The sequence below is a fragment of the Peromyscus leucopus genome, chromosome 1 (genome assembly GCF_004664715.2).
Source record: "Peromyscus leucopus breed LL Stock chromosome 1, UCI_PerLeu_2.1, whole genome shotgun sequence".
Lineage (NCBI taxonomy): Eukaryota > Metazoa > Chordata > Mammalia > Rodentia > Cricetidae > Peromyscus > Peromyscus leucopus.
Genome location: NC_051063.1, coordinates 35203007 through 35222098, shown reverse-complemented (window position 1 = coordinate 35222098; position 19092 = coordinate 35203007).

Below are 19092 nucleotides of genomic sequence, written 5' to 3'. Positions count from 1 at the left end.
CATCTTATAAACAGGGCAAACTGATAGACTATTCTAGATTACTGGCCACCATGCTAAGACAAGAAATTAAAGCAAATGTTCCCTCTTCACTATTTTTGTTGTAACAAATACAAGTTCATGAATGTTATATATATTAATACCTTTTAATTAGATATTAATCACTGGCCAATGTTTTGAATGGTAATTCCTAGTGGTATGATCTAATCAATCACATTACCAATCACAAGCTACAATATAAACATTTGAAACCTTGGCATCAGACTGCCTTGTTTCAAACCTCAACTTGGCAACTTGCCAGGTTTGTGGTTTTGAGCAAATAATGTTAACATCATTTCCAAGGTGGAAATAAGAAAATAGTGGTGTCTAGCTCACAGGTAGAAGGAAGGAAATGACCTCAGTACTGAGAATATCATCCAGTATAATAGTATTATACATTGGGGGTCATTAGGTGCCATTATCAATACTGTACTGTTTATCTACTTCTTCTCAGGGTCTAACATGGGCTTAACACTCACTTCATGTCAATTTCTGTTTAATCACATCCCTTTGCTTGCCATTAATTATCCTGTTGCTGTTTAAAATGCTACACAAAAGTCACTGAATAAGATCTTACTGAAGCACATGAGAAGCAGACCTGATCTTCACATAAGAAATATGGAAGTGAAATATTTGTGTCCCTTATAGAGTTGAACTCATATTTATTTGGCATATTCTTTGGAGAGAAATTAACAAAATGAATATTTATGTCATCAGAATTTGCATGTTGGAAAGCTAATCCCCCAGGTCCCAGTATTTAGGAGTATAGATGTGCAGTCTTGGGGAAGTGATTATGTCACAGAAGTAGAACCTCCTTACAAAAGGAAAGCTCTGGTATAAAAAGGAGTCCCAGAAAGCTCCAATGCTCATTCTGTCTTGGGAAACAGCAAGATGGCAATCCATAAGACAAGGAATGGGCTTCACCAGACACCATCCTCCCAGCTGTGAAACATAGATATTTATTGTTTGTGAGAAACATAGTAGATAGATGTTATAACACAGTCATGCCAGCCTGGCAGTGGTGGTGCACACCTTTAATCTCAGCACTCAGGAGACAGAGTCAGGCAGATCTCTGTGAGTTCAGGGCCACACTGGTCTACAGAGAAAAATCCAGGACAGGCACACAGAGAAACCCTGTCTTGAAACACACACACACACACACACACACACACACACACACACACACACACACACTCATGCCAAAGATAATCAATTTGGTTTATTTTATTTTATATGGTATGTTTATCTGAAGATCTAAAAACTTATTTTATTCTTTGAATATTAGGAAAATAATTTCTATGCACCATTTAGAGGCATCCTCCAAAATGAGGTCATTAGGAGAGATAATTTCCAAGAAAAAAATATATATGAGGAAATTAATGTTTTATCTTAGCAAGAAAAAAAATCCTCCAAGGTGGTGGGTACAAATACACATTTCTTCCTTATCCATCCCACACACACAATTATTATTATGTGATTAAATTAGCCTCTCCCTATTTTTAGATTTTATCCATTTGTATCTCTTGGCTCTTAATTACAGAGTTTATTGAAGTTCTCTCAACTTTTGTAAATTCATTTATTTCCACAAATCTTCTGATAAGTGAGACCTGGATAATTTCCAATTACATCATATCTCCAAAAACTCTAATGTTCTATAAAATTAAACTGCAATTAAATGATGTTAAAATTATATAAAGAGAGCATTTAATAATCCTTTCCAAGAGCACTTTGGATGTGTTTTTATAATATATATATATATATATAATATATATATATATATATATATGAAACCTATAGCATTTTAGTTACTTAGATGGGAGATAATTTAAAGCCATGCTTATGAGTGCATTTATTATTTTTCATTCTCTCGTATATTACATCCTGACTGTAATTTCTGCTGTCTCCCCTCCCCCAGTCTTTCCCCCCAACCTTCTACCTCCCCTAATCTCCCCTCTGCCCTAAGTTCTCTCTACCCCCTCTTCCTCTCAGAAAAGACCAGGCCTTCCAGGGACATCAACCAAACACAGTATGACAAGCTACAATAAGATTAGGCACATACCACCCCATCAAGGGTGCACAGTACAACCCAGCAAGAGGAAAAGGTCCCACAAGTAGGCAAAAGGTTCAGAGACATCCCCCACTCCTACTGTTAAGAGTCCCACAAGACCACCAAGCTACTCAGTCATAACTAGTTAAAGGTAAAATAGAATCACTGACAATGTCTCCTTTTGCTTAGAAAGTTCAGTGGCCATAAATGCCCTCTGCACATTTCTTTTTGTTTGATGGCTTCACATTATACCAGAAAGAATAAAATCAGCATGCAAAGGAGAGTGTTAAAATAGGCAAGAGCTTTGCACTGAAGCCAAGTGCATTCTAATCACATTGAACAAGTAGAAACATAATTGTATATGATTCCTGTGAATTCACCAGGAATACATCTTTAGTTAGGAATGTTCACAAACTCTCCTTAGGAAAAGATTCAAGCAAGTGACGTGTGTGTGTGTGTGTGTGTGTGTGTGTGTGTGTGTGTTTGTGTGTGTGATATATATATATATATATATATATATATATATATATATATATATATAATTCTATAGAAAAACCTCCACTAAGCACTGAAGTAGAAAGTGCCTTGAAGAATAGACACTATTTGTAAAAGTAAAATTCTAAGTAAAATATTCTTATCACAATGAATGGAAGATAATTAACATGACTTCACGCCATGCAGCTACATTCGTTGAAAATACTTGTTTAAACAAGAACCAACAATAGTTACAGATAGAATGAAGAGAGAGAAATAAAAATGAGAAAGAATAACAACAAAAATATTAAGAATCTACAAATATCCCAAATATGGTTGATATCATCCAAGTACTAAAAGAATACAAGTGATGCTGTACACACAGTTGAAACCATAAAACTAGCAACTCTGAAAGGATGCATGCTGACATGCCCTGGGGAGCTTGCAGTTCCTTAAATGCCATGAGTGAGGACAGAAAGAATGGAAAGAAAATATAGATATCAAAACATGACAGACCCATCACATGATCTCCTCTAATATCATGTCCAAATAAAAGTGCATAGATCATGATAAAATATAAGCAACTCAAACAAGCACTATGAAAAACATATATGACATATTATGCAAGTAGAAAATGCAAAATGTCTTTTGTAAACATATAAAGAAACAAATTAAAATGTTTCATTAATATATAGTGAAAACAGTTTAAATCATTTAAAAGTTTTTGTGTTGCATTAAATGAAGTACCCATTTAAAATCAATTTTACCCATTTTCTTTTTATTGTGACTACAAGACAATTTAATTAAATGATTGGCTTGTATTCTCTTTCTTCTGGCAGCACTGATGCAGAATTTCTTACTGCCATTCTCATAACAGTGTAAACATGAATCATTGACTTGAGAAATTCAGGAAAGATGAAATGCACGAGACTCAAGATATAATATTACTACTTCTTAAGGACTTAAGATTGAAGCCAGCCTTATTGACTAACAGGAATTTGATTAAAGAAAATGGAAAGTTTAAAGGAAATTATCTCAGTCATGAAGTTGGCAATGAGTTTGACACAAAAAATTGGTTATTTGGCTATAGTTATAATCATTCCAAATAATATCTGCAAAAGGTCAAGCAAGGAAGAATGGACCAGAATAATTTTATTTTCAAGCTAACAGCATACAATGAAAGAAAATAATGTGTATTTTAATTTTAAATGGTAATGAACAACAAGAGAAAAAAACCAGTCATAGACTATCTGATAGTCCAATGCCTGCCTCCAGTTTGAAACATTCATGGAGTGTTCAAGACAATTACTGGGATGAAAAAATACAAGCAATTCTATGTTTGGATAAAGAACTTCAGAGTACTGAGAAAACTTAAAACTTCTAGAGCCCCAAAAAGCAAGAAGTCAGAATGGTGCCAGATTTTCCAGGCACAGTGTTGTGGTAGAAGTCTGCAGAGGTCAGCTATCAATCAGTTACTGAGTAACAGAACACCCCAAAGCACAGTGGTTTAAAGACAACAGCTGTTACATTATGTCTACCAATTTAAGTTAGGGTACAGTTATATTTCTTCTCTACCAAAGTGTCACCCTGGCAGAGACCTCAAACATCTGTGATAACCTGGGACAGGGTGGTATTAAGTCTGAAGTATCACCAATTGCTGTTGTTGATGGGTGTTTTGTTTCTGTTTCTTTTTGCACTCATGTTACTTTGGCTAGATAATGAAATTATTTCTTCGCTTAAGAATTGTGGTATGTGCTTAAAAGTCTGGAAAAGCTGTGGACTTACAAGTATGTATCTCTCATACTATGCAATATTTATATATGACATGAATTTGTCAAAGTAAGCTTCTCTGAAAAAAGTTTACAAACAGGCATGAAGGCTCAGCATTTTAATGGCTTAGTTTCAGAATTTCCAGCATGCCTTTGGCACATTCTGCTGGTTGGATGAGTCACTAGATTCAATGAGAAAGGTAATTATCTTAAGCATCTCAAAAGTAGTAGTAGGAAAGTATTTGAAATAATTATTTTTAACACAAATGTATATATTCAGCTTATTTCTCAGCAAAGCATAAAATCTTAAACATACAATGACTTGGTTTTTTCTCAATATGGAATTTCTCGTGAATTCACTAAAGAGTGATTGCCTACCAAAATAAAAGAAGTATACTGTTCAAAAATATATAGAATGAGAACAACTAGTCATAGGGTGCCCAGACCCAATGGATATGTACAACATAATCCCTGTACCTAAAACTCAGGGAACACTGCAGAAAAAGGCAGAAAGATTGAAAGAGCCAGAGGACAAAAAAAATATACTGTAGATTATTTCTCTTAGAAATGACAGGGATATTTCATTCATGATAATTTCACAACATGGCTGCCTAAACAAGAGCTGAACAAAGACAACATGACTAAGGATGTTATCATGGAAGGGAGAAGTCTCATGGGACAACAAAGAAATTCTAAGATCTGGAGAAACAGACTTCCCCCTAAGGATGAGTCCCCACATAGGTTATCCAATACCAACTGGTTATCCCTGAAATGATATACATTCAAGTAACAGTAAATAAATTGTGTAAGTTGAATTTACATAGTTATTCATGCTTGTGTATGTAACAATAATAATTAGAGAAAAGGGAGAGATAAATTTGAGAGAGATCAAAGAGTGTTTACATAGGAAAGGTTAGAGGGAGGAAAGGGAAGAGAAGAAATTATATTTACCAATATATCTGTCTAGAGAGGAAAATATATTTATCCTTCTAGATAGATAAATGTATTGATGGATAGTATTGATGGATAGATGATAGATAGATGGGTAGATAGATAGATACATAGATAGATGATAGATATCACAAAATGCCAACTATGAAACAAACCTAAAGCCCATACCCATAATGTTGTGAGACATTTGTACATTGTGTGAAAATATATTGCTGTGACTTGTTTAATAAAGAACTAAACTGCCAATAGCTAGGCAGGAGAGAATAGGCAGGACTTCTGGGAAGAGAGAGAATTCTGGGAAGAAGAGAGGCAGATTATGCCAGCAAAATGTCAGGGAAACACTGAGAAGCTCAGAGATAAGGTACAGAGTAGAGGTAACCAAGATACTTGTAGATTAATAAAAACAGGTTAATTTAAATTATATGAGCTAGTGGCTAAGCTAATGGCCAGGCTTTCAAAATTGATAAGAAATCTCTGTGTCAATATTAGGGGGCTGACAATCCAAATATAATATGTCAAGAAAGCTTGGTAAAATATGCATTTTTGTATTTGACCACAATGGCAAATGTTAACTAAATAGAACCAAAATTTTCTGTAAGAAGATGTAACTGTGATAAGAAACATATAGATAAGTAAGAATATATGAATTTTTCATTCATCCCAAATATTTTACTTAAGGCACTTATTGTCCCAAACATTTCCTCTATTGAAGAAATGAGAGAACCTAAGTGAGATAAAGTATTTTACAATGATGATAATTTTTTATTAATATAGTATATCAAAGACTCATAATCCTGACAAAACCAGAATTTTGAATTTTTTATTTTTATTTTATTTATTTTTTTCTTTGAGACAGGGTTTCTCTGTGTAACCCTGGCTGTCCAGAATTCACTTGGTAGACCATGTTGGCCTCAAACCCACAGATCTGTCTGCCTCTGCCTCCCAAGAGTTTGGACTAAAGGTATGTACCATAATTGCCAGCTTGAAAATTAGAACATTCAAAACTAATCATTATTATATATTCTTTACAAAAAATTGCATAAAAATTTAAACAATTGAAATAAAAATAGGTTGCTTCTGGGATGAAGAATCCTGAAGTAGAAAAAAGCAAAGAAGGATTTTTTTGCAGTGTGTGGTCAAATATTTTATGTTAACACAGATGGAAACACAAATGGGAAAATAAGAGACAAACTATGTTTTTTCTTTCTAAACTTTGAAAATTTTGTTTTTAATGAAGAGCAGAAGTTCTAATCAAAACCTTTTTCATAAATTATCTGATACATTACCCTTTCAAAGGACCATGCCATGGTGAAATCCACAATCCTACTGAGAAAAGGCAAAGGAGAGACAACTTAGTCAAAGCTTGTATATGGTATATGGAGGCCTTTGGTAAAACCATTGGAGGCTCTGAAGTTATATTAGACTGCAGAAATAGCTTATGGTCATAAAATCATGATCTGTTTGAAATGACATAGAGATTTGGGTCAGAATAAACTCAAATATATGATTTCAGCATAGTATATTCATAGAATGTTGGTGTTGCCTTAAATATTACCATTAATATTTCATATTCTGTACATTGGTAATAGACAGGCACCTGGGAGAAGAACTGCATGACTACTAATTACTCCATGTCAAGTAAAATAACTGCTTTGGATGGTTCCCAGTAGGGAATCCAATGGTTCTTAATAGCTGCAGGATGTCCTGTGGTCAAACTCCTGACCCAATCCTATGTGTCTTAAGGAGGCCAAGTGAGAACATTGAGTGTAAGTAACATTTCCTTCCTTTAAAAAGTTTCTCTTTATTCCTCAGAATTACATGCATATATACAATGAAATATTATCATCTTTACCATGCCTATTTCTCTCCTCTACTCCTAAACATTTCATATCCTTATCAATAAGTTCCTTTCCCAACTTCATGTCTTTTTTATTGTTTAAAATCCACCAGGTCCAGTTAAATGAATATGGGTGTGAAGCTATCCACTGCACCATGGAAATTCTACCAAGGGCTACATCCTCAGGAAAAAAAAATGATTCTCCTACCCCAGCAACTATCAGTTATGAATTGCTCCTCTTTAAGAGCTGAGACCTGGAGATCTCATCAACACTAGGAGCTTCTGTGCTGGGATTTTGGTTGGCTTGGTCTTGAGTATGTCACATGTAGTTAACCACAGTTGTTGCAAGCTCAGTATCCAAGTCACACCCAGAGGTAGAATTTCACAGCACTCTTTCTTATTCTCTAGTTCTTGTATTCATTTCACCTCTTCTTTTGCAATGTTCTCTAGCCTTAGTTAGGAGGTTAGGGCTTGATATAGACATCTCCTTTAGGGTTGAACACTCAACTCTTCATTCTCAGCACTCTGGCCTATTATACATCTCTCAGATGACTGCTAACCACTGCTAAAAGAAGTTTCTCTGACCAAGGTTGAGAGCACCCCAGGTAAATGGATATAAATATAAATATGTAGAAAGTAGTTCAACAGCTCTTTGACTATAGAGCTAGCTGAAATTAGAGGTAGAGAACTCTTCCGTTGCTTCTGGTACTAGAGCTAGAACCAAAGAGCTTTGACGGTCTATGATTTTTGTAAATTTGTCTAAATATTAGCATCATGAGATTTAGAACCCTTGATTAATCTCACTCATTTCATTACTTTATATGAGGTCAAGCCAATTTTTTTTCCTACTGAGAAAATTTAGGATTCATCCATGAAGAGGGTGCCATAAGCTTTTTTTAAATAAAGAGAGACAAATAAATATTCCCACTTTTTCTTCCCATCCATAGCAGTCATCATTACATACAGGTGTGACACTGATCCATGACAGTTTTGACTCCTAATTAAGACAATTTTCAGCCACTGTCAGTTATAATTGATAGTATCAAATGATCCTGCTCATCATGTCTGCTTATCAAATTTGGTCTCTTGCTAGATATTTCACCAAATACGTTGTCCATCCTTCCAAGATTTTATTTTTGTCATTTATTCACTCTAATGCATATTATGCAATGCTAATAATCCATATATACACTACTGTTAAGTATGATTCATCTATTTTCATGTATAAGTTGTATACTAAATATGTGTGCAAATAGACATCCACATTTGTAATCAACACAGAAACATATTTATTAAATTGGGAAGGATTTTATTTTTATAGCTAACAGAGGGATAGTTTAATATATAAGTGAGTAAAGGTCCATGCATTTTGCTTTTGAATGTTAGAACTATATAAATGTTTAAACGTGCCCAGTCCAATTCCATGTTTACCTACATAGAAAGTCCCAGAGTTGGTAACAAATTTTATCTATAACAGAACAATGGTTTGGACTTGATAATGAATTCAATCCTCTTGAAAAGATTTCCATGACACTTTTAGTAATAATGTTCTTCTAATAAATATCAGATCTAGAAAATAGTATATTTAATTTTTTTTAAATCTGTTCTTAGAAATTCTGTATCTGAGATAATGCAAAAAGAGTTGTACTGGATAACATGGAGCCAATCTTCGGGGTATCCTCAAACGACTTCAGCATCCACTCTCTTGAAATACTAATAAATATTGAATTGAAGACATTGGTAGAGGAGAGAAGAAAGGTACATCTCAAAAGTATGACTCCATGACACTTTTGAGTGTTGCAGACTTCTGAGACCACAGAGCTTATGAACATCTAAGTCATTAAGACGATTTTTCTGATGTATTAAAAAATATCAAAACAAGGACGAAGAAAGAGAATGAGATAGAGAAGGAAGGAGGAAGAAAGAAATGGATATTCTAGGTAAGCTACAGTCTGTGTATATCCATGACTTCATTAGTTTTACACTGAGTAATATTCATAATGGCTTGATGTGAGATAATTAATGCCAAAACACAGTAATTATTAAGTGATTATAATTAAACCCAACAATTAAATTTATGGGCTAAAATGAGATAAAGGAAATAAGATGCATACTTCATCAATAAAAATATCAGTTAATGAATAACTAATTAAACACTTCAAAAATGATGTCGTTTATAGGCAGTTTTCACACTGTTACTTCTCACAGCAGGAACAAGGATGTGTCTCCAGCATACATCTACCAAGTAACTGATTTCTCCCTTCATGCAGAGAAATCTTTATGAGAGTAGGTAAAAACAGAAATGGCAATTGCACCTGTCTGTCAGACCTTGTAAACGATTCAGTTTATGCATATCATGAAGCTCCTCACAGACTGGGTACTTTGTAGTAGTGTATATAATAATGAAATTCTGCTCCTATTTAACTTTCCCATCTTTTCTTAAACCCCAAAATAAATTCAGTAGTTTTGAACCCATACTATTTATAGAAATATATAAAGAAACTGAGATTTAGAGGGTCTATGTCGCTTGCCTCAAGACCAGGAAGGCAGTGAGAAATCAGAATTTGAAATTTGGTCACTCTGAAAAGATCAGAAAAGTCTGATCATCCCCATGACCTTTTGATGCCATCCTGATGACTTGGGCCTTAGAGCTAATGGCAGTGCTTTTTGCACTCACCTTTAAAAACATTTATTAAAGATTAACTTAGACTAAATAAAGACTTACTAAGTTGTACCTGGTTTTGAGTTGTTGAGTATAGGCAACATCTTCAAGTCAGGGTCCCCCAATGCCTGGCGTTTCTGAACCTGGAGTGAATATGATGAGGCCAAGTATAGTAGGAATGGGAACAGAGTAACATGATGGGTCAGTCTGTGACCAGAACAGGAAGCATTAGCTGCATCTTATTGCTAAGAGTGACCTTCATCAATTTTTCTGTCTCTTCTGTTAATGGATATGAAGCAGGGTTAGTAAAGTCCTTCTGGAGAAAGAGAATGAGAAGGCTGTACATGACCTATTGAAAAGTCTTTCATTATGCTTCTCTGTTCCCCGTAGGTCCCCTATGCATTGGAAGAGACCTACTCACACTAAGAACAATCGAACTTACATAGTCCTTGGATCTCAAGTCTAGTTTCACCCAGATATACTCTCATAGATAAACTTAGCCCCATGTCTGGGTTCCACATAACCTTATTAAATTGACAGAGAATTAAGCCACAGTCAGGTGTGCACTTTATGGCTAACAATCTATTGTAATATGTTTTGGCCTTTTATAAGGAGAGCTTTTGTCTAAGCTGCATTTGACATCCACTGATGCCTGATTTAATTCATACTAAATTGATTCCTTGGCCCTTTGTGTAATCTGAAGTGTTAACTTTTTTCTTTGTTGGGGAGAAGGGTTCTTGGCTGTTTGTTTGACTGGTTGGCTGATTTTTGTTTTTATAGTTCTTAAGTTTGTTGTTAAAGTCTAGACAACATTTTCAATTTCATTTTTGAAACAAGGCAAGTCTGACACATCAATGAGTCAAACCAGGAAAGGAAATTTTATTGATATTCTCCCCCAGAGCCCTCTAGTTTCCACTGCTCATCAAAGTTTATAAAGGAAGAGGCAGGAGAGGTGCTTCACGCCTCAGAACACACTCTACTCTTAGAGAGGACAGGAGTTCACTTTCCAGTCCAAATTGACTCACAACAACCTATAAATACAGCTTTAGGGGAAGCTGATGCCTTTGGCCTCTACAGATAAACTCACATGCACATATCCACTCACAGACAAACTCATATACACAATTAAAAATTGTAAAAACACCTACAAATCCAAGAAATGAGAAGCCAGCAGCAGAAATCCACTAAATTGAAGCCTAACCTCACAAAGCGGAGACATAGATGCTGAAAAGGATAGTTCAGGATCAGAAGCATGTTAAGTATACATTTCTAAATGAAAGAATCAGGGTATATTTTAGTTACACTAAGGGATGGATTTATTCCTGGCACTGCATAGCACAGAATGAGCAAATGACAACCATAACCTTAAGCACTGTCCTTTTGCGAGGGAGCCATAAATAAAGAGTTTTGTGAGAAAGGGAGATTCATTTTCTAATGAAACAAACTTCTACACCAATCCTGGTCAGTGCTTTGCTACCAAGGATGAGCACACAGTGAAACAAGTAATTTAAAATTGTCTAGAAAGGGCAGTAGAGACAAGGATGTCATAAGTCCACCAGAGAAAAAAAGGGCATGGAACAACAAACCAAATAAACCAAACTGCCTTTTGTATGATGCTTCAGTGCAAAGATATTTTGTTCTCATCTAAACTCTTCAGAGGCTTGGACCTTCATACACCAAGGTTGAGAAGTACAAGTGACTTTAAGAAGTATTTTTGTGTCACAGAAACACCACCCTTGTAGGGGACAATAGCTGTACCAAGGAAAATGTTTGGGTCTTCCACAACTGAATTAGTAACCATAAGAGCAAGTTTCCAGAAAGGCAGGCCACACATGTGCTTGGTGTCATTGTTTATCTTATTCATTATTATTATAATGATTTTATGTTCCTTGCAGCCAAAGGAATTCCTAACCAGTATGACTTTGAAGATACCATAGTCTTACTCTCCCATGTTATGATCATTTCTCTTTCCCAAAGGAGATCTGTCAATTGCTTTTAGTTAAGGAGGCACCTTCTATTTACTCTAAAATAAATGCATGTCTTTTTTTTCTCTGTACATCATTTTTTATTTATTATTTTGTGCCTTGACTTGTCACTACTGTGTGGTTGTTTTCCATAAAAGGAACTTGCTGTAAGAACTTTGACACTTCTAAACAATAAAGTTAATGTAGAATCTCAGGAGATGGACAGAGAGGGAGAATCCTCATCTGAAGAGAGATGAGAAAAGGGAGAGTCCTCAAAGACTGACACAGGCTTCTGTGTGACATGCATGGGTTGTACTTAAATGTCTACTCCATTACCCCTCTCCAACTAAGATCTCTTATCACTAAGGAGGGGGTGCATGTAGCAGGAATCTTAATAGTTATTAATAAAATCAAACCTGAGGCTGGTTATTGGGGTGAACGCTGGAAGACCAGAGAAGCAGAACAAGCCACAGCTACCTCACCTCACCAGTTCCTCAGCTGATCCTGTTTCCTCAGACTGGAAGCTTCTGAGTCCTCATCTGAATGTGTCTCAGCTGAACTGCTGCTCAAAGCCTAAATGCTTATCCAGCCAAATGTTTCTGGTTTCTGGTCCTCACGCCTTATATACCTTTCTGCTTTCTGCCATCACTCCCTGGGATAAAAGGCTCACTTCCTGGGATTAAAGGCATGAGTCACCATGCCTGGCTGTTTCCAATGTGGCCTTGAACTCACAGAGATCCAGATGGATTTCTGCCTCTGAAATGCTAGGATTAAAGGTGTGTGCTACCCTGCCTATCCTCTGTGTTTAACATTGCGGCTGTTCCATTCTCTGACCCCAGATAAGTTTATCAGCGTGCACAATACTTTGGGGAACACAATACCACCACAGGTGCATGTGTCTATAAAGATCTCAGAAGCAAAAATCAAAACTCCCAATTAATTGAATGGAGCACAAAATGAAAATGAAATTTTAGAATGACTAAACAGGAACATGTGTATACACAAATACACATGTGCACATGGTCATGCATGTGCACACACACACACACACACACACACACACACACAAAGATGAGAACAAGGGGACTGGAGTAGAAACTGTGCTATCACAAGCTTCTACCTACTTATACTACTGCTTGTGCTTGTAGTTAAGGGTTGCCTCTTCTGTGGCAGTTTCTGGGCTCATCTCAGCCGTCTGATTAGAAAGATGTCCCTGAGATTCCTTGGAACATAATTTTTGTGCTCTTTGAAAAAAAAGTCACATTCCGGATGAAAACCCAATTTCAAAATGAAAAATAAATCTTTCATGTGCATGATCAGTGACATACTGTAAATAACTGCATTTCCAGATAAATTTATTCTCCATCCACACCGATGAATAGGGAATCCTCAAATATTAACTTTCTGAAACAAATATTAACAGTTTAATAGAGATCCTAGCTTAATATTTTATAAAATATGAGGTAAAAATTTCCTTCTACTATTTTTGCAATGGAGAACGAATGCTGTCTGAGTTGAGAATCAATGTAAAAGTTGCTTCCTTGTGTACTTCTCATTTTTTCCAAAGCATGATTAATGTCATTTATTGTGTAAGTCATTACTGGATAGTCACCATAGAAAAAGATTGATTTGTAATTTTTTTCAAAGAAATTCTTCTTTTATCAGCATTAATAAAATGTCACTGCCTTGAATAATGCAATTCCCAGTTATTTTCCACCTGAAAATTTTCAGAAACTTTACAAATGTACTAATTTTAGAAAACAGAATCCCTCTTCCTTTGAACAGGCTTTATATTATACTGTGATTTTATAAAATGAGCATTCTCAAATGACACTTAAGGACAAGGATACATCAGAATTCTGTAGCAGGAATCTTAGAGTCTTATTAACAAAAACAAACCCAGAGCCAGGTATTGGGGTGAACGCTGAATGATCAGAGAGACAAAACCAGCCACAGCCACCTCACCTTGCCAATTCCTCAGCTGATCCTGTTTCCTCAGACTGGAAGCTTCTGTGTCCTTATCCAGAATGAATCTCAGCTGATCTTCTGCTAGAAGCCTAAAAGCTTAACCAGCCAAACGCTGTTGGTTTCTGGTCTTCACGGCTTATATATCTTCTGCTTTCTGTCATCACTCCCTGGGATTAAAGGCTCACTTTCTGGGATTAAAGGCGTGAGTCACCGTGCCTAGCTGTTTCCAGTGTGGCCTTGAGCTCAGAGAGCCAAGTGGATCTCTGTCTCTGGAATGCTAGGATTAAAGGTGTGAGTGCCACCATTTTCTAGCGTCTGTATCCAGTGGCTGTTCTGTTCTCTGACCCCAGATAAGTTTATTAGGGTGCACAATATTTTGGGGAACACAATAACACCACAGAGTTGCTTTGGAGTTGAATTCATTTTGAAGAATTGAAAGCTGTGACTTTTCAAAAAAAAATTTGTGGTGAGTTCTGCACAAATAATACCTAAATTTGGACATGTCTCTAAAAGGGATTTTAGCCTCTCTTGGAAATGATGGAACACAAAGTTTTCTCCACCCCTGTACTCCCTCAATCAGAACATCTCCATGCAGCTCACTGACTGTCTGGTCCTCTCCCTGTGCCCGTGGGGAGGAAGCACAGCACAGGGGAAGTGCCTGGTGAAACTGCTCTGCTGTCAGGCAGGACTTGAAATAGCAAGAGGAGGAGGCTGAGGTGCCAACTCCCACAAAATGGCAGACACCCAAGGTCCTATCTTCCTCTCACTGTCTCCTTCTTTAACGGTCCCACTACCTCTCAGAATCACCACAAGCCAGTAAATCAAATATTGATATGTGAGCATTTGAGAATTCTAAATAGAGATTTCTATTAATTTGCTTATCTATGAAGTTCAGTGTAGGAGATTCATCATTTTATATTCACAGAATGGAATGGATCGAGCACCTATGTAAAGAATCAGACCGTCTCAAAATCAGGAATAAGCCCTATTATTCAATAAGTTCAATTCCTGAAATACTGAAAATATTGAGGCTTTTAAGAAAACACTCAAATAAAATGCCATATTCTAATCTTGCCAGGAAAGATAGTCAGTTTGCCAAAGATTTCATTGCTTGGTTTTGATTTCCACAAATCTCCTAATAAAAGAATAGGATTACACAATAGAAGAAAAAGAGCATAGCATTAAACAAGAAATATCATGAAAACTTGCTTCATATAAGCTTCTAAAATATTTGTAAAAATAAATACTTATCTCATGTCATTAAATAGTGTTACTAAAATGCTTTCACTTAAGATTTAAAGAAATTCCTCATTAATTATAGAAAATACTCTGAAGCAGGGTGTTTCTGAATTGGAGTACACATGACAGTGAAGAAGTAAGAAAAAATAACTGTACCCCAAAATATCATCCCAGATAAGAATACACAGCAAACAGTGTAGAACTACATTCCCTGACCCCTACCTATCATGTCACATACATCACAGTATCTACTCTACACCACGAGGCAACAAATTGTGTGTGTGTGTGTATGCATCTCTCTGTGTGTGTGCATGCATGTATGTGGTTTATATTAAGTTCAAAAGTTATAATGTAATAAAGATATGTTTCTGAAATGATTGTCTGTAACCATTAGGATCTGACTGATGGTTTCAGAAAGTGGTATGTGTATGAGGCAAATTCTAAGCAAATATACACAGATACTGTCTTAGTGTTTCTTCTGGCATAAACCACCATAATCAAAAGCAGTGTGTCCAGTAAAGGACTTATTTCAGGTTACACTTCCACATCACAGTCCACCACTGAAGAAAAACTTCCCAGACTACTTGCTTGGATGATTCTGACCTCTTCTTTAGCTAATTCTTCATCCCCAGATGACAGTATCAACTGACCCAGAAAAGCAAAGGTTTCACTTATTGGTTAATTCAAAATATCAATGTCCCCAATAGACTCTTTAAGGCACTCCCAAAACTTCCCTCTGAAGTTTTGAGAAACTTTGCAAATTGTGCTGTCATCGTCTGTACTGATCTCAATATCTTCTAAATCAGTTGTTCTCAACCTTCCTGATGCTGCAACCCTTTAGTATAGTTCCTCGTGCTCTGGTGACCCCAACCATTAAACTACTTTCATTGCAAGTGCATCACTGTAATTTTGTTACTGTTATGAACTGTAATGTAAATATCTGTGCTTTTCCAGTATTCTTAGGTGACCTCTGTCGTGATCCACATCTTAAGAAACACTGCTCTAAATTCCCACAGAACAGCCTAGTGAGCTCTGAGCACTCAATGGTTTTCCCAGTCCAGAGGAAAATATCCTTCCAAAATACATTTGTGTCTATCAGAGAAATAACTCCTGACCTAGTACCACTTGCCACTATGACCAAAAACAGCTAGTAGAAGAACAAGTTTATTTTGGCTTAAGGGTTCCAGGGAGTGGAGTCCACAGTGGTGGGAAGCATGGAATCTGGCAACAGGCATAGTGGTTAAAGGAAGAAGTGAAGAACCCACATTGTTTACTGCAAGTATAAAACAAAGAGAAGAAACTAGAGGTGGCCTGTGGTTTTTAATATCAAACCCACCCAAGCACGACACCTCCTCCAACAAGGAAACCTCTTCAAAGAGTGCCACCAACTGGGGACCAAATGCTCAAATACCTGAGACTATGGGACATTTCTCATTCAAACCACACTGTCTAGGCCACAGACACAGAACTGAAACAACAGCGGGTCATTTTCTTTGTCTCTAACCTCTGTCTGGACACATTCTTTTCATTTAGGGCATCCTTTGTTCGTTAAAGTTGAATGTGATTGTAGAGTTTCATACTGAATATCCCCCGGTGTTCAAGCTTTCGTTTGTTATCTTAATTAAGAGATTTTTTTCATAGCTAATTAAAAAGTGATTTTAACAGAGTCACAGGATAAATAACTCTGACATATTTTCACATTTCCATTGAAAATTTTATGTACTTTTGACAGTTCAATACTAAACCTAAATTCATTTCCCTCATCATTAATTATGAAGCATATATTGTCATCTATTATCCTTCTGAAACGACAGTTCTGCCAAAACATGTTTAAAATCTCTTAGATCAAATGGGATTTAAAACAAGACTTTCATTCAGTAGGTATTTTACCTTTCTATAATCTATCAAAAGCATGTATCTGAAACTCACTAAGTGATCAGTACAAAATATCTTAACTCGGTGTTCTCGTCCTATCAAGGACACATACGGAGTACGGATTGTGTGCTTCAAAAGCAAAATAATGTCACCTATGTCCCAGGTCTTTGATGTTTCAGCTCGCCATCTTAAGGATGTTGCCCTTTACGTGTGTGCTCCATTTACGATTCAAAACTTGCTGCCACTTCCCAGCATATCATCTATTTGTTTCATGCAAAGTCTCTATTTGTATGTCTCTACCTAAGACTCACTTTCCACATCTTCCGTGTGACTTCAGTGAACAGAAGCCCAGTACTGAAAGATGCCTTGAGTGCATGCAGTGCAGAGTTTGCATGCATACTTGGTACATAAACGTTTTGAATTCTTCTGATCTGATCCTGTGTTTGTTTAGTATAGAGTACACAGAAAATGGGCTTCCAACACAAGAAGGCTAGAAAAGCAAGTTTGAACACGCCATTTCATCGCTTTTGACTTCAGATTTAACAACTATTAAATGATTAATATAAAAGCTTCAGGGGTTAGAGAGACAGATCAGTGTTTAAGAGTGCTTCCTGCCATTCCAGAGGACATAAGCTTGGTGTCCATTAGCAACTCCAGGCAGCTCATACTAGCCTGTAATTCCTACTTCAGAAGGTATATCGCCCTGTTCTGGCCTCTGTGAGTACCTACATACATTCATATACATTCACACAGACAAACATTTACACATGTATAAAACAAAGCACTCTTTAATAAAATGAAAGCCTTTAATTTACAGGCTGTTGCAGAATTTGAATGACTTGATTACATAAAAGTTTAAGACAGTGCTTGTTGAAAAGAAGGTCTAATGTGGTATTTCTGCTTCATGATTTATTGTAAAATCATCTGAAACAGCTACATCTACAATGTCCACTGAGTTGATTAGCAGCCAACAATTATACACAAACAACCTCCTTTTTAACAGTTCTTCCCCAACTCTTCAAGCTTCCAGTTTCCAAACAATCCACAATGTGTGATAAGGGACACGAAGGCAGCAGGACTGTCCTGGGAGATCCTGCCAGCAGCCTGCTCTTCTCTCACCACAAGCTTTGCTGATCAAGTTTGGATCCAATGAAGCATTTCTTTGTCTCTTCCACATATTCAGGAGCCCTAGACCAGAGAAGTATCCACAACACAGGAAACCTCGATAGCACCTGCAAATTCCAGAGCATTCTAAGATAATAAGAATGAAACAATCATCAAAGCATGCATTTAAGATATATAATAAAATTACATTATATGGACTGAGCAGTTTGTTCTTATTCATTTATATCAGCAATTAAAGAAATAGAGGCCAAGGATTTGAATGAGAACAAGGGGTGGTTCATGGGAAGGGATTAAGGGAGGAAGGGGAAAGCAGAAATCAATGTAATCATCTTTTAACTTAAAAAATAGAAAAGTATTAAAAATAAAATTTGGCTTGTAAAATAGTATCAAAACAGGCTTATAGTGAGGTTTAATCTTGAGGAAAACAGAAGCAGATCCCTATCACATCAGAGGACATGAACAGCATCTCCTGCACTGTTGTTTTGTAATCCATGCCAGCAATACTTCACGTCCCATACACTCCATTTAATCACTCGGAAACCCGCCACTCACCAATAGCTCTTCTACATAGGGGAGTGAAACATCACTACAGCAATTTTCCATAAGACGTGACACAGGAGACTAGTGCTTCTGGACTTAAAGTGTTTTGTGCAAAACCATCCTCAATTCCTTGGAATATAGGTGGATTTATCTCTTTGGTAGGTGCTGTACATAACAGATATGGTGACTATAAATCTTGGATGTTTCAAGACACTGACAACAGCATTTAATTTTCTTCTCAATTTGGTTTACTCAATGAAAGCAAATTTAAATGTATTTGTATGGGTTAGTAAGCATGTGTGCATGTGACCATGCATAGTCATACATTAGCACAGAATCTTCTATCAGCACACGTGAACACACTCCTATTTTTTTATAAGGCATACATGATCATTGGAACCACTTAACTTTGTTTGATGATTAACTTATCCAATCAATTACTGAAATATTGGAAATTATAGTGACCTAATACTTTCCAAATTATTTAGCAATTTTTATTTAAATAGTAACATCCTTTCAATGTTTACTTCATTATAGAAACACAAAGGTAGCATACTACTTCTATGGCATGCACCTTTTGAGATGTTATGTAATACATTTAAAAA